This window comes from Nomascus leucogenys, chromosome 6, assembly GCF_006542625.1.
Source record: "Nomascus leucogenys isolate Asia chromosome 6, Asia_NLE_v1, whole genome shotgun sequence".
NCBI lineage: Eukaryota > Metazoa > Chordata > Mammalia > Primates > Hylobatidae > Nomascus > Nomascus leucogenys.
Window position 1 is genome coordinate 30,928,777 of NC_044386.1, and position 22,299 is coordinate 30,951,075.

The 22,299-nt window shown below is 39.9% G+C and overlaps 1 long non-coding RNA gene across 1 annotated transcript; it reads right to left on the bottom strand.

The window, feature by feature from the left end:
• Nucleotides 1-5,458: 5,458 nt before the first annotated feature.
• On the bottom strand, nucleotides 5,459-22,199 carry LOC115835378. Its single transcript, XR_004030344.1, has 3 exons — nucleotides 21,434-22,199; nucleotides 20,937-21,347; nucleotides 5,459-5,775 (listed from the first exon to the last, which is right to left on the bottom strand). It is a non-coding gene; the product is annotated as an uncharacterized LOC115835378 (long non-coding RNA).
• Between the last annotated feature and the right edge of the window lie 100 nt (nucleotides 22,200-22,299).

Genomic DNA, 22,299 nt, shown 5'->3' on the forward strand with positions numbered 1-22,299 from the left:
AAAAAATATATGCTTTGAGTTTTTTCACTTCAAAAAGAGAAGTTCAAGTAAGTAGTGCATCTTAATAGTACTATTCTTGCTTTTAAGGGAGGGGGAAAAGGTGGGAAAGCTAGTAAATATATTTGGAGAGAAGAGGAACCCCCTTTAAGCTAAATTATGGGTGGAACAAGTATAGTCAAACATCAGAAAAAGCAAATTATCCATATTGCCAAGCTAAATTCCAAGAATCATCTGGAAAGTATGTTCTGTGACAAACTACTCTGAATGCTGTTCTATATCACTCACCAGTTGGGGTTATTAAGATTTACATCAAATTTCCTAGTATTTACTCCTGAGTCCTTATTTATTTATTTATTTATTTATTTATTTATTTATTTTTGAGACGGACTTTCACTCTTGTTGCCTAGGCTGGAGTGCAGTGGCGCGATCTCGGCTCACCACAACCTCCGCCTCCCGAGTTCTAGCGATTCTCTTGCCTCAGTTTCCTGAGTAGCTGGGACTACAGGCATGCACCACCACACCCGGCTAATACTCCTGGGTCGTTGCAAGTCCCTTATGGAAGCTTTTAGCTTTTAGGTGGGAAGGCAAGTCTGTCTAAAAAAAGAGAAAAAAAGAAAAATGTAAGAGACTGACGGAGGTAGACTTCATGCTCAAACTCAGCTCTGCCATTTACTAGCTATGTATCCTTGGGCAAGTAGATCAATTTCTCTGAGCTTTGGCTTCCTCATTCATAAACTGATGACGATAATAGTTTCCACCTCTTTAGGCATATTCGTGTATGTAAAGCAGTGAAGTGGTCAAATAATAAGAATGCAAACATTGCAACCAAAATCACCAAACTTTGGTTTGTGAGCCATCAGTTCTTTTCGTAAATAAAGTTTTATTGGAACACAGCCACATGCATTCATTCACATATTGTCTATGGCAGCTTTCACTCTACATCGGCAGAGTTGAGTAGTTGTGACAGAGACCATGCAGCCTGCAAAGCCAGAAATATTTCCTATCTGCCCCTTTCCAGAAAACGTTTGCCAGTCCCTGCATTAAACAATTTTTTAAAACTATTATTATGATAACTTCCTTTTCTTATTTTACGTAGAGAGAAACTTTCACAAGCTGACTTTCAGAGAAGTATAGCAACTTAATAAGAATGACCCAACAAAGTGAAGACAGGGCTTCTCTTCTGCTCTTCCCACTGCGTATTCCTTACTACATTTATAGAACCTTGAATGAGGGCATTTTTTTCAGGAAGCACATTTAGCTTAGAGGTCCCATAACACATCTGCTATTTTTCCAACTGACTGGCATTCAATTCAGGTTGAACTTACTAAAATGAAACACTCCCATTTAGGGTTGTGAAATGATTAGAAGTTCTGCGTAGTTTGGTTCTTCCCAAGAACCCTACCCCAAAATATTCTTTTTTTTTTTTTTTTTTGAGACAGAGTCTCGCTCTGTCGCCCAGGCTGGAGTGCAGCGGCGCGATCTCGGCTCACTGCAAGCTCCGCCCCCCGGGTTCACGCCATTCTCCTGCCTCAGCCTCCCGAGTAGCTGGGACTACAGGCGCCCGCCACCACTCCCGGCTAATTTTTTTGTATTTTTAGTACAGACGGGGTTTCACCGTGTTAGCCAGGATGGTTTCCGGCTCCTGACTTCGTGATTCACCCGCCTCCGCCTCCCAAAGTGCTGGGATTACAGGCATGAGCCACTGCGCCCAGACTTTTTTTTTTTAATTCAACTTCTATTTTAGATTCAGGGGGTACATGTGCAGGTGTGTTACCTGGGTATATTGCATGATATTCTTGATTTTTAAAAAATTGGCTCAGATAACCCCAGTGTGCTATCTTTCTCTGGGCTCCGTTTTCTTTGAAGTCCGAGAGGGTAGGAAACATCCTCAGCGGGGCTGAGTCCCTGACTGGAGCCTTGATCTCTGAATGCAAGTTTAACAAAAGCCTCAGGGTCACCCAAGTTATCATCAAGTGGGTAAGTTAAAAATGGAGGCGTGCAGACAAATTGGCAGTTTAAAAATTAAACTTATCCAAAAAGACAGTTCAACTCAGAAAGCATTTCACTTCTACAGCACCTTGGCTCACTTACTGATAATCTCTAAAGAGACATTTTTACAAAGTGAATTTGATGTGTAGCTATGTTCTATTCACTTTCATCAGCAGAACTCCCTTTCTATCAAAATAACAAGAATTTGAACTAAAACTTTAGAAAGGAAAAAAAATAACAACTCAAGAGAGAAAAGGCGAGTGAAGCAGGATTTCTGTGGCTTTATTTCTTAAATTGAAAAAAGACAGCATCAGAACAAATGGTGCCTCCAGGGCTCTTGGCTGCCCTTTCTGTCCTTCCATGGTGTAACCCTTAGGAAACGACTTAGTTAAAAATAAGAAACTTTTAAAAAATAGAATTTTCTCTCCCAGATATTTAATTGGTTTATTTGCAGAGATAAAATGTCCTTCTCTGATCTAAAGATGAACTTCCAAATTATGAAAATTCATACAGAATGAGAGAATTTATTAAATTCAAAAAATGATGTTTTCGGGATTGGAGTTGTTGAAAAATAGCAACAAGATTGGAGCAATGGGAGGAGGTTTTCACTGTTAATTATTTTATCGCTAACATTTTATCCAATTGAAGATAAATGTATTTTCTTTCCTAGATGGCTCTGGGATTAAGGCAAGTCTCAAACTCGAGGTAGAGTTTTGTAGCCAAGTTACAAGAGCTTGACAAAGTTTATCATGGGAATGCTGATGCCACCTTACAACAACCTGACTAGCGCCACTATAATGTTATCAAAATATGTGGGAAATAATTTGTTTCAGTAATAGACAAGAGAATATAACATTGCCACACTGAAATAAAGCATATTTTCTAATTGTTGATTCTAACATAACAATTTTGCAAAACTTGAGGTGATTTGAGGGAATGTGGAAATCCAGTTAGCACACACATGAGAGATATGGGCACGTGATATCCAACTTGTCTTACTCCCTCTCTGAAACCAACTGGAATATTCCTGCAACATGCAACTTTTGTTTTTTAAGTATAAGTTCATCAAGAGGATTTAAAAAGAGGTAGAAAAATACTGAAGCCTGACCACAGAAAACAGGAAAAACAGCAGAAGGCCTCAATTTTCTAACCCAGGAATAGATATAAAATACAACTGAAAATAGCTCAAGAAAGATATTACACAGGTCCTGGCTTTCCTTCATTTTGGAAGTGAGCAGGGAAAGCAGAACAAAGATGGGGAGAGCGAATGCAAGAGCTGGTCTCTTACGGCAGCAAAGCTCCATCCTATTTGGACAGCCATGGTTTTACCTGCATTCATGACACATCACATCTCAGTATTGATTCAGAGAGTGGTCCCATTTTCTCATCCCTGGAAGAATCTCTCTGATCACTTCTTAACTTTCGGAAAGTAGATCAGTCCAGCTACTTCATCATCCACAGAGAAGTTAACCTCTGGGCTTCCCATATGTTCTTCTAGCTCTTTAATATTGAGCTCTTCCAGTTTCCATTGCTCATCTCCACAGGGAGAGCTCTTCTTGGGAGAATGTGTCCATTCACGTTTTTTAACTGTCATCATCTTGATAGCTTACAACTATATAGAACTTTCCATTTTCCACAACTCCTTCAAATATCCCACAGCACCTCTGTGCGGTAGTAGTATTCTTCTCAGTTTACTGAGGCAACAGAGCCAGTATTAACAGGCTCACTATTTATATCCATAATCCAACCTTACACTCACTCTGGAAAAAGGATTTATTGTAACTTCACAGTTATAAGAATTACATAAATGACTTCCCTATATAAGCAATATTTAACTGCTTTTGGACACCAAGGCTTCATTTTGACCATTTTGTAGAAAATCCTTCTCAAAAAGCTTATATGACACAAAGGACTGTCAATATAATTTAACCTGTTCTCGAAGACACAAGATTGTAATTAGAAACATCTATTATTTTGTAATGATGTAAGATAGTTTTGTTTCTTTGAGTCTAGCAATCCTCCCCTCTCCTCTTATCAGGCTATCTGCTGCAATTCTGCCTCTTACAGCCCTGTTTCTCTCTCAAATCCTCTTGCACAACTAAGTATTGGGAATCATAAACTAGAGAACCACAATTATTAAGAACTGCATGTTAGATAAAGTTCAAGGGATTACATAAAAATTAATGTTAATTAGTTTGGTTCAGAAACCTAAAAGTTATTTCACTTGTCAAAGAAACCTGTTTTAAAAAACTTATTTTCCATCCAGAACCATCTTAAGAAAAGAAAACCTGAAAATTCTCAAAGTCCGAAATTCAGATAAGCTAGGTGTGTGTGAACTTTAATTTCCACATTTATTCACATCTACCCAATTTCTTACGTCATCCTGTAAATTATCTTCAAACAGTGTTTCAAGGCAGTCTAGTAATGTATGAGTAATAACTACTTTTTATCTATTGTTATTGATATTATATTGAATCATAGAATTTTTGAACAATTGGTTCCCCAAATTACTTTGAGTGATAGTTCAAGAAGAAAAAGAAAAACTTATCATTACCAAAGTTGATAGCTGATGTAAAAACATCATTTCAAACATCATTCATTTTAAAGAGAGACGGCTCCACTGGAATAGAAATCAGGAGGTCTGGTATTAATGCTAGCTAGCTGTGTGAATTTAGCTAAGTAATTTGGTCTATCTAGTCCAAATAGTCTTTTTTTTTAATTAACAGACATGATTGAACAAATACAGTTTTTAAGGTCCTGCTCAACTCCCAGATCTTCATATTTACAAAAAAAAAAAAAGTTTGAATAGCAAAAATCTGTGACAAGCATGACATCTAGTGGCTTTTCAGTTTATATACATCCTGACCTATCAAGAATTCCAACGAAGTCACCATTGATTACTATAATCTCATGCATGCAAATATTTAGAATTTTTTAACTTAGAGGAATCTAGGGGATCATATACTTCAACCTTCTCATTTTCCACTAGTGAAAACTGAGAACCAAAGTGGTAATTTTTGTCCATGCTTAAGGTCACAGAGGCAGAGGTTGCCCAAAGCCTACTGACTCCCAATCAAGCATGTTTGTCATTACATTTGTAACCTCAAAAGCCAAACAAGGAAAGAAATAATACTTTAAAAAATTGTATTCCTTTGTACAAAATTATTTTCTAATATCAAACCTGTTAGTGATAATTACACTGTTTTGTAATGTTTGTTTACTTATTTATTTATTTAAGTTACATGAGGTTAGAAACCCCAGGCCTCACTCATCTTTGTAGCTTCAGCACCCCAGCCTATACTGACCCTATCACTGATGCCCTAATCTATCTATCTATCTATCTATCTATCTATCTATCTATCTATCTATCATCTATCTATCTATCTATCATCTATCTAATCTATATCATCTATCTAATCTATTATCTATCATCTATCTATCATCGCTATAAAGCAAGAATTAATAGTACATTGTCAATACATCCTTTTTAAAATGTAGTGGGGAGTGTGTAATTTTATAAAATGAGCACATATTGCATATGATTTGTGTGACCAAAAGAAAAACACATTTATTGGACTGGGTTTTCCCACCTTTCCTTTGAAAAACCACGTATTTCCCTTCTGCATTATTTTGGTGGGGCTGACCCAGTCTCCTGCAGTCCCAGTGAGTTCATGACCAAAGCTTGGCGAGTCTCCATTTGTCTTCCAGTGGGCACAGTGACTGGCTCAGGGACTTTTCTGCTAAAGCCACTGGGAAAGATGGCTCCTCTTCCTCTGGGATCTTGAGCTATAAAGATGTAAAGATAAAATAGAAAAATTAGTGGCCCTTTTTTCCTGGCACACGGAAATAGCTTTCGTAAAATTGAAGCTAGCATGTGAAGGGAAGCAGAGATAGAGACTGGATTCATCATTAAAGCCTCTGAATCTGGCCACGCCATTTTTTGTTTGTTTAAACTTGCTTGAGTGGGTTTCTGTCTCTTGAAATCAAGTGCTGATAATATTAAAATATATCACTCAAAGGCTGCGTGCAGTGGCTCATGCCTGTAATCCCAGCACTTTGGGAGGCCAAAGTAGGTGGATACTTGAGGTCAGGAGTTCGAGACCAGCCTGACCAATATGGTGAAACTCCATGTCTACTTAGAAAAAAAAAAAGAAAAAAAGATTAGCCAGGCACGGTGTCACGTGCCTGTAATCCCAGCTACTTGGAAGGCTGAGGAAGGAGAAGTGCTTACCTAGGAGGTGGAGGTTGCAGTGAGCTGAGATCATGCCACTGCACTCCAGCCTGGGTTACAGAGCAAGACTCTTGTCTCCAAAAAAAAATAATAATTAAAATATATGACTCAAAAAAGCAATTTTTTGAGGACAAGTCTTTCAGTTCCCAACTGTTTCCATGCAAAACAAGGCAGTTTTATCAACTCAGCTTGAAAATAGGAAACCATGTCCTAGATATATCAATTATCTCTTCCTCCTTCTCTTAATGCTTATATTGCAGCATCTGATTCAATTATTGAAAATGTATTACGAATCTTGTTCCAATCCTTTTTTTATCTTTAATTTTAGGTTCAGGGGTACACGTGCAGGTTCATTATATAGGTAAACTGTGTGTTTTGGGGGTTTAGTACACAGGTAATATTGTCACCTGAGTAATAAGCATAGTACCTGATGGGTACTTTTCTGATCCTCTCCCTCCTCTTACCCTCTACCCTCAAGTAGGCCCCAGTGTCTGTTGCTCCTCTCTTAGTGGATCCATGTGTTCTCATTGTTTAGGCCCCATTTATAAGTGAGAACATGAGTATTCATTTTTCTGTTCCTGTATTAGTTTGCTTAGGATAATTGCCTCCAGCTCCATCCATGTTGTCACAAAAGATGTGATCTCATTCTTTTTTGTGACTGCATAGTACTCCATGGTGTATAGGTACCACATTTTCTTTATCTAATCTACTGTTGATGGGCATTTAGGTTGATTCTGTCTTTGCTATTGTGGATAGTGCTGCAATGAACATACCATGCATGTGTGTTTATGGTAGAATGATTTATATTCCTTTGGGTATATACCCAATAATGGAATTCCTGGGTCGAATGGTATTTCTGTTTTAAGAGCTTTGAGAAATCACCACACTGCTTTCCACAATGGATGAACTAATTTATATTCCCACCAGCAGTGTATAAGCATTCCCTTTTATCCACAACCTTGCCAGCATCTGTTGTTTTTTTATTTTTTTAATATTAGCCATTCTTACTGGTATGAGATGGTGTCTCATTGTGGTTTTGACTTACATTCCTCTAATTATTAGTGACGTTGAGCATTTTTTCATATGCTTATTGATTGCATATATCTCTTCTTTGGAAAAGTGTTCATGTCTTTTGCCCACTTTTTAATGGGGTTGTTGGTTTTTTGCTTGCAAATTTGTTTAAGTTCCTTATTGATTCTGGACATTAAACTCTTGTCAGATGCATAGTTTGCAAGTATTTTCTCCAATTCTGTAAGTTGCCTGTTTACTCTGTTGATAAGTTTATTTTGCTGTGCAGAATCCCTTTAGTTTAATTAGATCCCATTTGTCAATTTTTTTTTGTTTTTGTTGCAATTGTTTTTGGCATCTTTGTCATGAAATCTTTGACAAGTCCTATGTCCAGAATAGTATTTCCTAAGTTATCTTCCAAGGATTTTATACTTTTAGGTTTTACATTTAAGTATTTAATCTACCTTGAGTCAATTTTTATATGTGTTATAAGGTAGGAGTCCAGTCTTAGTCTTCTGCATATGACTAACCAGTTATCCCAACACCATTTATTTAATGAAGAGTCCTTTCCCCTTTGTTTATTTCTGTCAGCTTTGTCAAAAATCAGATGATTATAGGTGTGTGGCATTATTTCTCAGCTCTCTATTCTGTCCATTGGTTTATGTGTCTGTTTTTGTATCAGTACCATGTTGTTTTGGTTACTGTAGCCCTATAGTGTACTTTGTGCCTTGTAATTGGGGCATTAAGCCTGTTTACATTGAAGGTTAATATTAGTATGTGTGGATTTGATCCTGTCATCGTGTCGTTAGCTGGTCATCATGCATACTGTAAACGTTGCTATCACTGGTCTGTGTATCTAAGTGTGTTTTTTTTAGTGGCTGGTGATGGTCTTTTCTTTCCATACTTAGTGCTCCTTTCAGGACCTCTTGTAGGGCAGGTCTGATAGTAATGAATTCCCTTAGCATTTGCTTGTCTAAAAAGGATCTTATTTCTCCTTCACTTAGTTTGGTGGGATATGAAATTGTTGGCTAGAAATCTTTTCCTTTAAGAATATTTAATATAGGCCCCCAGTCTTTTCTGGCTTGTAGAGTTTCTGCTGAAAGGTCAACTGTCAGCCTGGTGGTTCCCTTTGTAGGTAACCTACCCTTATTTCTTGCTGCCTTTAACATTTTTCCTTTCGTTTTGACCTTGAAGAAACTGATAATTATGTGTCTTAGGATGATCTTCTGGGGTAATATCTCACAAGGGTTCTCTGTATTTCCCAGATTTGCATGTTGGCCTCTCTAGCAAGGTTGGAGGAGATTTAATGGACAATATCCTAGAATATATTTTCCAAGTTGCTTGGTTTCTCTCCCTCTTCCTCAGGCACACCATGAGTCATATACTGGGTCTCTTTACACAATCCCATATTTCTTGGAGGTTTTATTCATTCCCCTTTATTGTTTTTTCTTATTTTTCTCTGACAGTTATTTCAGGGAACCAGTCTTCAAGCTCTGAGATATTTTTCCTCACCTTGGTCTATTCTGTTGTTAATACTTGCAATTGCATTATGCAATTCTTGTAGTGTGTTTTTCAGCTCTATCAGATCAGTTTGGTTCTTTTATATAATGGCTATTTTGTCTATCAGTTCCGGTATTTTTTTAATTGTGATTCTTAGCTTCCTTGGATTGAGTTTCAATGTTCTCCTGAATCTCAATGATCTTTATTCCTATGTATATTCTGAATTCTATTTCTATCATTTCAGCCATTTCAGCCTGGTTAAGAACCCTTGCTGGGGAACTAGTGTGATTACTTGAAAGAAAGAAGGCACTCTGGCCTTTTGAGTTGCCAGAGTTCTTGTGCTGGCTCTTTCTTATTGTATGGGCTGATGTTCCTTCAGTCTTTGAAGCTGCTGTCCTTTGTTTTTTTTTCTTTTTTCTTTTATTTATTTATTCATTTTTGTTGTTGTTGTTCTTTGATGCCCTTGGAAATTTGATTTTGTATGATGTAAGGTGAGTTCAGTTGCCTGGATTCAGTTCTTGTTCACTACTGGGTCTTAGAGAAGCCTCCTCCGATTACTATTTCCATGCCCACATTTCTTTTGTTGAGTATTCTGGTCCACTGGGCTCCCTTTGGTAGGGGCTGCAGTTGGTAGATAAGCTGTATCTTTGCCAGGTCAGCCCTAATCTGCTCTCTGGGTGCTTCCTGGAAAAACATGGGTTGTGCCTGTCTGCAGAGTTCAGGCACAAGCAGAACCTCTGGGTTGGAAACTCTAATGGGTGTGGCCTGTCTGGCTATGGGAGGGGAGGATGGATGGAGTTGCCAGCCCTGCTGTAGGGTGTTTTCAGGGCAACAGGAGGCTGAACTGTTTGGTAAATTCAGGCAGAAGTAGAACCACTGGGCCAGATGCTCTAGCAGGTGTGGCTCACCTGGCTACCAGTAGTGGGAGCGGGTGAGAATGACTACCTTGCTGTCCAGATGCTTCCTGGAACAATTGGAGGCTGCACCCACTACCTGAGTTTCCACAGAAGCAGGATCACTGGGCCAAAAGCTCTAGCAGGTGTTGCCCACCTGGCTATCAGTATCAGAAGTGTATGGGATCCTGCACCCTGCTGTCTGGGTGTTTCCCAGGACAACAGGAGAGTGCGCTCTCTGGCTGAGTTCACACAGAAGCAGGACCACTGGGCTAGAAGCTCTAGCAAGCATTGCGCACCTGGCTAGCACTGGGGTGGTGGGGGTGGGTGGAGTGGCTGGCTGAATTTAGGGGGAAGTGAGACTGCTGGACTGGAAGCTCGGAGCCACATCCAGCAAGAGGGGGTGGAGCAATCTTACTGCTCCTAGGCACCACAACTGTGGCCTCTATTGGGGCTGATGTGCTGGTGCTAGTCTGCTTCATAGCCCAAGGTTTGTAGAGGTCCCCTTGAATTCAAGAGTTGCTCCCACATCTGTGCAGCTCTCTGTCTCCGTCTAGAAGCATAGTGCAGGGGGAGGGGTCATGGGAAAGCCGAGGGGATTGTCCTATTCCCAGTCTTGCACAGGTCCCTGTGGAAAGCATGAATCCACCTGGGGGCTCTCTCTCACCCTTTGCCATGTTGGAGAGGTTCTCCTGACTCCATGCTGAGCCCACACATGCTGGTGCCCACCTTTGCTCCTCTCTGCTCCCTGTGTTCTCCTGCTGCCTTGATGGATCCCAGCATGGTTTCTCAGATGATTGACCTGCAGGGTCAGTGTTCACTAGCCCTTTTGTCTCCTTTTTGTGAGAATGGTGCATATGAGCTCCTTCTAGTCCTCTATCTTGGCATCATCCCCTGTATTGCTAAACTTTATGTTGAGATATTCTATTTCTTCAAGTATACTATAAACTCTCTAAAGGCAAAAATCACAGAACAGCTTAAAACAAAGTAGGCATTAGTAGATATATTCTTGAGGAATATAAGGTCTAAGTTGCATATACTATCCAGATTATGCATTACATTCTGAGAAAACAGTTTATGAGAGTTATTTCCTAAGGAAAAAAAACTCCTATCTAAAGAAAATTTGCAGTAAGAGAGAGAATCTTTGCTTTTGTTGCAATTTCTTTTGATGTTTTTGTCATGAAATCTTTGCCTGTGCCTATGTCCTGAATGCTATTGCCTAGATTTTCTTCTAGGGTTTTTATAGTTTTGGGTTTTACATTTAAGTCTTTAATCCATCTTGAGTTAACTTTTGTATAGGTGTAAGGAAGGGGTCTGTTTTCTGTTTTCTAAATATGGCTAGCCAGTTTTTCCAGCATCATTTATTAAACAGAGAATTCTTTCCCCATTGCTTGTTTTTGTCAGGTTTGTCGAAGATCAGATGGTTGTAGATGTGTGGTCTTATTTCTGAGCTCTCTATTCTGTTCTGTTGGTCTATGTGTCTGTTTTTGTACCAGGGCCATGCTATTTTGGTTATTGTAGCCTTTTAGTATAGTTTGAAGTCAGGTAGCTTGATACCTCCTGCTTTGTTCTTTTTGCTTAGGATTAAGGAACTTAAAGAAATTTACAAAAAAAACAAAACATTAAAAGGCCAGGCGTGGTGGCTCATGCCTGTAAACCCAGCACTTTGGGAGGCCGAGGCAGGTTGATCACAAGGTCAGGAGATTGAGACCATCCTGGCTAACATAGTGAAACCCCGTCTCTACTAAAAATACAAAAATTAGAAGGGCATTGTGGCGGGAGCCTGTAGTCCAGCTACCCGGTAGGCTGAGGCAGGAGAATGGGATGAACCTGGGAGGCAGAGCTTGCAGTGAGCGGAGATCGTGCCATTGCACTCCAGCCTGGGTGACAGAGCAAGACTCTGTCTCAAAAACAAAACAAAACAAAACAAAAACCCACAACCCATTAAAATTGGGCAAAAGACATGAACAGACACTTCTCATTCTTGTGGCCAACAAACATGACATTTATGTGGCCAACAAACAGGAAAAAAAAAATCCCAACATCACTGACCATTAAAGAAATGTAAATCAAAACCACAATGAGATATCATCTCACACCAGTCAGAATGGCAATTATTAAAAAGTCCAGAAATAACATGCTGATGAGGCTGTAGAGAAATAGGAATGCTTTTACAGTGTTGGTGGGAATGTAAATTAGTTCAACCATTGTGGAAGACAGTGTGACAATTCCTCAGAGACTTAGAACCAGAAATACCATTTGACCCAGCAATCCCATACCGGGTATATACCAAAAGGAATATAAATAATTCCATTATAAAGATACATCCATGCATATGTTCACTGAAGCACTATTCACAATAGCAAAGACATTGAATCAACCCAAATGCCCATCAATGATAGACTGGATAAAGAAAATATGGTACATATACATCATGGAGTACTATGCAGCCATAAAAAGGAATGAGATCATGTTCTCTGCAAGGACATGGATGAAGCTGGAAGCCATTATCCTCAGCAAAATAATGCAAGGACAGAAAACCAAACACCACATGTTCTCACTTATAGGTGTGAGTCAAACAATGAGAACACATGGACACAGGGAGGGGAACAACACACACTGGGGTCTGTCGGGGGTGTGTGGGGAGGGAGAACATCAAGATAAATAGCTAATCCACGTGGGGCTTAATACCTAAGTGATGGGTTGGTAGGTGCAGCAACCACCATGGCACATGTTTACCTATGTAACAAACCTGCACTCCTGCACATGTATCCCAGAACTTAAAATAAAATTAAATTTTAAAAAAAGATAGAGAATCATGTAATTTGCAGAATTACCCCCTGAGTGGTTGGTGTCATGTGGCAGTAGTTACTAATTTTCCACCAAAATATTTTCATCCCCTGAATAACAGAAATTAAGTGAGGTACATGACTCTCCAGCTAGAGACCAGATTCCTCAGCCTCCCTAGAAGATATGCAACTCAGTTTTGACCAGCGAGATATGAGTAGAAGTAACTATGTGCCACTTCTGAGTCTGAGCCTTAAAACACTTGGAATAAGCAATTCCACTCTTTTTTTTGCAAATTGAAATGCAGAAGTGCCAGCAACCCAAATACAACCATGCAGATGAGAACCCTCTAGAGAAAGGGTTAACAAACTATCACCCATAGAGCAGCCACTTGGTCTTGTAAATACAGTTTTATTGGAACACAGCTATGTCCATTTGTTTACAAAGTATATACAGCTGCCTTTGCACCACAATGACAGAGAACTTAAGTAATTGCAACAAAGACGATGTTGGGCTGCAAACCTTAAATATTTGCTATCTAGTGTTTTCAGAAAAAGTTTGCCAACCAGTGCACTAGAGAAAAAGACAAAAGGAACTTGGGTCCCTACATAGTTGTAACAGAAAAATAAGTAAACATCTCATTTACTGTCATTGTATTTTGGAGCCTTTCTTCTACCTCCGTTTAGCATTTACTGTAACTATTATATCTTATGAATTGGATTTCTGTTTATCTTATATGTAATTGCTAGAAATAGGGGCTTATGATGGCTAGGGGAAAACATGAATGTGGCACCATGGTCTTGTTGGCTCCCAAGTAGGTTGTACCAGCAGAGGACTCCAATTTTATTAAGCTTCCAAACTGCTTCTCATTGACAAATTCAGCTGGCTATATATATCCTTGAACTAGCATAGTGTCTCAGATTGAAATATTGGTATCAACATTCTCAAACTCAGCTCTTGAGAGATAATTTAAAATAGTCCAACAAGTCAATGGGAAGATATGATGATTAATTTACATGTCAACTTGACTGGACCAGGGGTACCCAGACATTTGGTTAAACGTTATTCTGCTTGTATCTGTGAGATTTTCTGGATGAGATGAACATTTGAATGGTTGGACTGAGTAAAGAAGAGTGCCTTCCTTAATGCAGGTGGGCCTCATCCAACAATTAAAGACATGGGTAGAACAAAAAGGCTGAGTAATAGGGAACTCCTCCTGCATGATTGCTTGGGCTGGAACATTGTGCCTTCAAACTTGACTGAAAAATGGGCTCTTCTTGGATCTTGAGCCTGCTGGCTTTTGGACTGGAATTTATACCATGGGCTCTCCTGGGTCTCCAGCTTTCCAGCTGCAGAACTTGGGACTTCTTAGCCTCTATAATCATGTGAGCCAATTCCTTCTAAGAAATCTCTCTCTGTCTCTTTCTCTGTCTCTGTGTCTGTCTCTCTCTCTCCCTCCTCCCCTCTTTCTCTCTCTTCAGATAGGTAGGTAGGTAGGTAGGTAGATAAATAGATGGCAGATAGATAGATAGTAGATAGATGATTTTGTTTCCCTGAAGAACTTCAGCTAATATTCAGAATATTTTTTAGTATACGTAAATTACTCATATATTGCTATATGAAACAGGACTTGAAAAAATGTTTTTATTCATAATCACATCACCATAATTGAATCATTGGGTGGGAAGTACTCAGAAACATGGATATGTGCAGATTTGTTTGGAGGAAAAACTATCAGACTATACAACTCAGAGAACCAGGTGATTCTTTACCAGCAAGCACTCAAGTTCTGTATTTTTAGAAAGACCTTCCAGTTACTGCCCTTATATACATTTTTATTTTTGATTTGCTGATGCCCAAAAGATTGTACAGATGAATTTTCATGTTTTTAAACCAGTATTCCTAACTGTAAGTAATTTTGCCCCCATGGGACATTTGGCAATGTCTGAAAGCAGTTTTGGTCATGACAACTGGGAGAAGAGTGCTATTATATTCAGTGGGTAGAGGCCAGGGATCTGCTAAGCGCCTATAGTGCACAGAACAGTGGCTTCCCTCAACAAATACTTATTCAGCCCCAAAATGTCAATAGTGCTGAGGCCGTGAAAAATCCTGCTTCAGACAACGTTTTTGATATCTGGGTAAGGCCACATATCAAAGTCTAGCAGCCATTTATTTAGTAAAAATGCACTCACAGCCTTTCCTGGAAACTGTTTTTTATAGAGGGAGGTAGGATGAAGAAAAGTGTGAGGTCCTCAAGTACCTTCAGGGAATGGCACAGATACTCTGCAAAGAAATGAGAAGGGAGGGACGCCAAAGGCAAATGCACAATTCTACACATTTACAACTTACTTTGGAGGAAAGCATGCCCTTTGGAGATGAGGTTCTAAAAGCTATCCAGAATGTATTCCTCATATGCTAGGCCTCTCAAAGCTATTTTAAATCTGTCTTAGTCCATTTTGTATTGCTATAACAGAATACCATAGCTAGGCGATTTACAAAGAGAATGAACTTATTTCTTAAATTCTGGAGGCTGGGAAGTCCAAGGTCAAGGGGCCTATACCCAGTGAAAGCTTTCTTGCTGCATCATCCTATGGTGGAAAGTAGAAGGGCAAAAGAGCTCAAGAGAGCAAAAGAGCAAGAGGGGGCCAAACTCACTTTTATAGTATGCCCACTCTCACCATAACTAACCCACTCCCAAGACAATGACATTACTCCATTCATGATGGCAGAGCTGTCACGACATAATCACCTCTTACTAGGTCCCACGGCCCAACAGTTGCATTGGGGATTCAGTTTTCAACACATGAACTTTAGGGGACACGGTTAAATCATAGCAAAAGCTCTCAGCAAAGAAGAGATATGACAAAAATGAAAACAAATTGAGGAATATTATTCAGAATGGTTCCAAATAAATCTAGAGTAAACCAGAGAGGGTAAGTGGCTACAGCATTCATTTCCCCAAACATAATTAACTTTTATAGCCCCTTAGAATTTGCAAAGTACTTTGTATACATGTACTTTCATTTTATCCTCCCAGCAAGTTCTGGAATCAGGTTTATTACTTCTATCACCATTTTATAGCTGAGGAACATGATTATATCACACAGGGCTCCAACACAGAACAGAGGGCACACTCGAGTTAGAGTAATTTAAAGAGGGTTTATTTAAAAGAGATGAGAAGTATAGGGAGTCAGGATCCTACAAATAGTAATTGTGGGAAATCTGTAACCACATCTAGGCCAGGCAGGGTGAGGGTAGCCAGCGTTTGCTGGAACCTAGAAGGGAAGTGTTCTGTAGTAATTGCTATGAGATCAGCAGTGACCTTTGGTTGTGAAACATCAACAGCCCAAGGCAACCTCCTCCCAGGGAAGGGCCAGGGGTATACATGTCCTGATTTTGTTTTCTTCCCTCCCAACTCCTGCTGAGGGTCTCAATGGCTGGAAGCAACTGGAGGCCAACGGCCCAGGAGTCCATTGGTACAGGCCACACCTTTTCCCCTTCAACATCCTCTATAGCTTTTCATCTACATGAAGAGTGTGTGCCTCCAACACAAGGGACACATGAAGTCCCTTCAGAATGTGTATCATCATGGAGTGATCTTGATTCGATCATATTCCCTCATGAGAACTAAAGTTAGCCATTCCTAGTATTCTTTATATATGATATATATATAAGGAAAAGTTGGGGGAATGGAAAAAAGTGACAAAAAACATAACTTCTACAGGCCATACTTCTTTCTGGTCATGAGGGTTAATTTAGCAATCATAGCACCAGCTCCATGGATGTACAACCTGAGCAGTCACACAGGGCTCAATACTTAGAAGTGCTCTACACTTAGTTGCCGCTCTGCTGTGCCTATTAAATAGATTGAAATTAACAAGGAACCCTACATTTTTATTTTGCATTGGGTTCTGCAAATCATGTAGCTAATATTGTATAACTCTGTTCTTCTAGCACCTATTCAAGTTACCCTTAGCCTTTGTCAAGACCTCACTAGACTGGGTTCTTTACCTAGAAGGATAGCCCAAACCTTCCTTCCTTCCTTGTCTTTGTTGGGTTCCCAGAGTTTTCCAACAGCAGAACATTAGACAAGGAAGTACTAAAGAAAGGTCTCAGCGAACCTCCTGGGTTCTTGACAAAATTCTCCTTTATGTAGAAGAAACCCATTTGTCCCCTTGTAATCAGGATCAATCACTCTGGCCAGAAAAACAACCCCCAATTCTGCCTGTGAGTGTAGCAGTACGTGAAGCCCCACATAGGGTGTACTCTTAGGCCAAATGATCAGAACCATGACTGTGCCCCTGATAGAAGCATTCTTCCCTCAGGGACTAGTTTCTTCAAAATCATCCAGCCCAAGGTTGTAGGAACCAGAAGCAAAAATTATTCAAATGAGTAATTAAGGATTGATAATGAAGAAGACTCTTTTGCCCCAAACCCATAGAGAGATGGTTATGTAAAAACTTCTATTATTTGTAACATTATTTGTAGCATATCACATAATTTTGCTTCACCTCTTAAGGCAGAGCTATTGACAGCCACTTTCCTAAAAAGTATGTAGGAGGCCAGTGTGGTGGTTCACGCCTATAATACCAGCATGAGAGGCCAAGATGAGAGGATCATTTGAGGCCAGGAGTTTGAGACTAGCTGGGCAACAAAGCAAGACCCTGTCTCTACAAAAAAAATAAAAATAAAAATAATAAAATAATGTAAAAATTTTTTACAGCATGTAGGGTAGTTGGTGATACGGTTTGGCTGTGTCCCCACCCAAAATCTCATCTTGAATTGTAATCACCATATTCCCCATTTGTCAAGGGTGGGACCAGGTGGAGGTAACTGGATCATGGGGCAGTTTCCCCCATGCCGTTCTCGTGATAACGAGTGAGTCTCATGAGATCTGATGGTTTTATAAGTGTCTGACATTTCCCCTGCTGGCACTCATTCTCTCTCCTGCTGCTCTGTGAAGAGGTACCTTCTGCCATGATTGTAAATTTCCTGATGCTTCCCCAGCCATGCAGAACTGTGAGTCAATTCAGCCTCTTTCCTTTATAAATTACCCAGTCTTAGGTATTTCTTCATAGCAAACAACGGGCTAATACAGTGGGCATAAATTATAACACTGGGAGTAAATCAGAAGTTTTTTTGTTGGCAAATACACGAAAGTTGTATAACAGTGTTTTGTGCTTTAGGTCTGAGATGTGTTGGACGCTCCCGTGATCTTTGCTTAGCTCTAAATACACACATAGTGAAAGAACACCTTCCTAACACCAGAGGGCACTGTGCCACAGGGATAACTCTGTGAGGTTCCCACACTAGCAACTCATTACATTCTTCCCCTATGTTCCTGCACCACAGTCAACCTGTTAGAAATGCCTTCTGCACCTGTTGTTTCCTGACTTTTTAATGATCACCCTTCTAACTGGTGTGAGATGGTATCTCATTGTGGTTTTGATTTGCATTTCTCTGATGGCCAGTGATGATGAGCATTTTTTCATGTGCCTGTTGGCTGCAAAAATGTCTTCTTTTAAGAAGTGTCTGTTCATATCCTTCGCCCATTTGTTGATGGGGTTTTTTCTTGTAAATTTGTTTGAGTTATTTGTAGATTCTGGATATTAGCCCTTTGTCAGATGAGTAGATTGCAAAAATTTTCTCCCATTCTGTAGGTTGCCTTTTCACTCTGATGGTAGTTTCTTTTGCTGTGCAGAAGCTCTTTAGTTTAATTAGATCCCATTTGTCAATTTTGGCTTTTGTTGCCATTGCTTCTAGTGTTTTAGACATGAAGTCCTTGCCCATGCCTATGTCCTGAATGGTATTGCCTAGGTTTTCTTCTAGGGTTTTTATGGTTTTAGGTCTAACATTTAAGTCTTTAATTCATCTCGAATTAATTTTTGTATAAGGTGTAAGGAAGGGATCCAGTTTCAGCTTTCTACATACGGCTAGCCAGTTTTCCCAGCACCATTTGTTAAATAGGAAATCCTTTCCCTATTTCTTGTTTTTGTCAGGTTTGTCAAACATCAGGTGCTGGAGAGGATGTGGAGAAATAGGAACACTTTTATACTGTTGGTGGGACTGTAAACTAGTTCAACCATTGTGGAAGTCAGTGTGGCGATTCCTCAGGGATCTAGAACTAGAAATACCATTCGACCCAGCCATCCCATTACTGGGTATATACCCAAAGGATTATAAATCATGCTGCTATAAAGACACATGCACACATGTGTTTACTGCGGCACTATTCACAATAGCAAAGACTTGGAACCAACCCAAATGTCCAACCATGATAGACTGGATTAAGAAAATGTGGCACATATACACCATGGAATACTATGCAGCCATCAAAAATGATGAGTTCATGTCCTTTGTAGGGACATGGATGAAGCTGGAAACCATCATTCCCAGCAAACTATTGCAAGGACAAAAAACCAGACACCGCATGTTCTCACTCATAGGTGGGAATTGAACAATGAGAACACTTGGACACTGGAAGGGGAACATCACACACCAGGGCCTGTTGTGGGGTTGGGGGAGCGGGGAGGGATAGCATTAGGAGATATACCTAATGTAAATGACGAGTTAATGGGTGCAGCACACCAACATGGCACATGTATACATATGTAACAAACCTGCACGTTGTGCACATGTACCCTAGAACTTAAAGTATAATAAAAATATATTTTAAAAAAAGAAATGCCTTCTGCTTTTTCTTTTTGCCATCCTTAAATGAGGACTGCTTTTAAAGTTGAAAGAGAACAAAGAATTAAGAGAAGCTGCTAGAAACAATGTTATATAGCAGTTAAATATAATTGTTAGCCTATCATTTTCTGCATCCAGCAAATTCAGGAATCTTGATCTCTCTGGTTTTCATTATACTTAGTTAAAATTAAGATACAATTCAGGCAAGTGTGTCTAATGAGCATAATTAAATTGTTTTACATTAAAAGGTAAGATTAGATCCTATTGATTCTCATTCTAATTGAAATGTGGGGAGTTAGTTTGGTCTATTTAAGCCTATTAAAATTGTATATAACTCCTGGAACATCAAGCACTACTAATAATCTACTCTCATCATAAACTTTCTTCTAGATCTAGTTAGTAAAGGGGTTTTGACTACTTTATAATACAAATTAAGAGGTAATTTTCCAAACCTTGCTTGAAAAATTAAGCAAGTTTTGTCTCAACACTCGACATTTACTGAACATCTGCTGTGTGATAGGTTTACATCTTCCAGATGCTGGCAAAAATACACAAAGTGTGCTTTCATGAAGTTTTCAATCAAGGAGATAAAATACATTTTAAAAAAACTATAAACTTGCAAGGTAGGAGGATAGCTTAAGCTCAGGATTTCGAGACAAGTCTGGGTAACATAGTGAGACCTCATGTCTACTAAAAATTAAAATATGTATATATTAGCCAGGCGTGGTGGTGTGCTTCTGTAGTCCCAGCTATTCAGGAGGCTATGGCGGGGGGATCACTTGAGCCTGGGAGATCAAGGCTGCAGTGAGCTGTGATCACACCACTGTATTCCAGCCTGGGCAACAGAGCAAGACTCTGTCTCAAAAATAAATAAATGGATACATAGATAGAATAAAAAATAAGAAAAAATTAACTGGGTGTGGTGGTGTGTGCCTGCAGTCCTACCTACTGTGAGGCTGAGGCAGAAGGACTGCTTGAGTCCAGGAGTTTGAGTCTGTAGTGAGCTATGATTGTGCCACTGCACTCCAGCCTGGGTAATGGAGCAAGACCTCATCTCAAAGAAAAAAGAAAAGAAAAGGACTATTATTGAAATCAAGGTGTCAGCTAAAGAGCAGTAATATATATATATATGTATATACATATATATGTAATCTGCAAATTAGGTAGCTAATATTGCATAACTCTGTTCTCCTAGCACCTTTTCAAGTTACCCTTAGCCTTTGTCAGGACGTCGCTAGACTAGATTCTTTACCTAGAAGGATAGCCCAAACCTTCCTTCCTTCCTTGTCTTTGTTGGGTTCCCAGAGTTTTCCAACAGCAGAACATTAGACAAGGAAGTACTAAAAAAGGTCTCAGTGAATCTCCTGGGTTCTTGATAAAATTCTCCTTTATGTAGAAGAAACCCATTTGTCCCCTTGTAATCAGGATCAATCACTCTGGCCAGAAAAACAACCCCCAATTCTGCCTGTGAGTGTAGCAGTACGTGAAGCCCCACATAGGGTGTACTCTTAGGCCAACTGATCAGAACCATGACTGTGCATATATATATACATAATATATGTATATACATATATATGTGTATATGTGTGTGTGTATATATATATAGTAAACTTGCTTAGCTGTAAATACACACATAGTGAAAGAACAAGTTGAACCGATAAGTTCTACCAAGAACTACATGAAACTACCAGCAGATACTACTGTAAGCGCCAAGAGGACCTTTCTCCTTGGCCCTCTGAGGTTTGGCTGAAAATCACTGACATGAGGCAAATTAATAGAAAAAACATACAAATTTACTTAACGTGTATAACAGGAAGAATCACAGCGTGATTACCCACCTCTCAGAGGGCTTCAGAAGCTTGTGGATACAATCCCAGCGACACAGGTTATGGTAGGGAGAAGAGGAATTCTGTTGAGGGATTACAAGGGAGAATGAATGTATCAGGAACACGTTAATTTGTACAACATCTTGTGAAAGGGTCTGCTCAGGTGTGATTACTACATTCTTGGTCTTACAGGGAGGCAACAAAAACAATTATGTTCCTTGTGTCTAAACTTTATCCTTTGCTTTGGCAGAGATGGCGTGGGGGATTTAGGGGAGTGGGACCTTGAGGCTTCTTCAGTTCAGATGTCAAAACGCCATTATTTGGGGTATGTTTCTGGGCCACCAACACTGTTTAACAGGGAGGCTTGTTCCATCCAGTAAGGGGGTCAAGAAATGGTTCCCCGAAGAAAACGATTCCTGAAATCTGACAAATAATTAGGTGTCAAACAGGCAAAAAGTGTGTCGGAATGAGCAGGGATGAGGGTAGGGTGGAAAAATCTTGGTACTTACTCTGTGGGAAGACCTGAGGAAAAAAAGCCACTACAGTTTAGAGTTCAGCGTATGGTGGGCGAACGAGATGAAGCTGAAAACTTGGACAATCGGGAGCGTATTTTTATTCTAAGAGCAAGGGAAAGCCACCAAAAACTTTTCGGCAGAAGATTGCCGTGATCATATTTGTATTTGAAGACTACAATGGTGCTGTATGAAAAATAGATGCAGAAAGCCGAATTGGGAAGCTATTGTTCCTGGAAAGGATGACCCTGAAGGCGGAGAGTTGTAGAGAACACAACTGATGTTTAAAAAGAAAAATCCACAAAACGTGGTGATGGAGCACGTACCTGAAGTTGTGCCCATTGCGCTTCTGATTTCAAATAAGTAACTGTTTTAAATTGCCTACTAACATAAATTTAAAAAGCCCAGTCGATTCCAAACACTGACACCTAGGCGTGATAATCCATGGTTATTTCCTTAGGTGAGCTTTATGGTATTTCTGCGGGCGCTATGGAAATGCTCCTCCAGGCAGTACACATCAGCAGTGGCTCGTAGTGAAGAATGTTCAAGGAAGGGTTTGTCCCCGATCACCAGGACTCGGGGCTTGGGAGCCTGGACTGCCATGAGGAAGGCTCGATTCACCACTACAGACAGGGCGCCTGAGGCCTGGGTAGTGCCCAGAAGTCGGCAGTCACGCCAGCTTAGGAAGCGCCGAAGCCGCGGGAAACCCTGGACTCCATCCCTGGATTTGTCCCAGTGTCGAAGATGGTACCCAAGTCGCCGAAAACTTCCCGGAAGTTTAGACCAAGAACTACTTATTATCTACGGTGTCCGGGAAGGTCCATGATTGTGCGACATAAAGTCAGCTGGGAGGAAGGCGCACG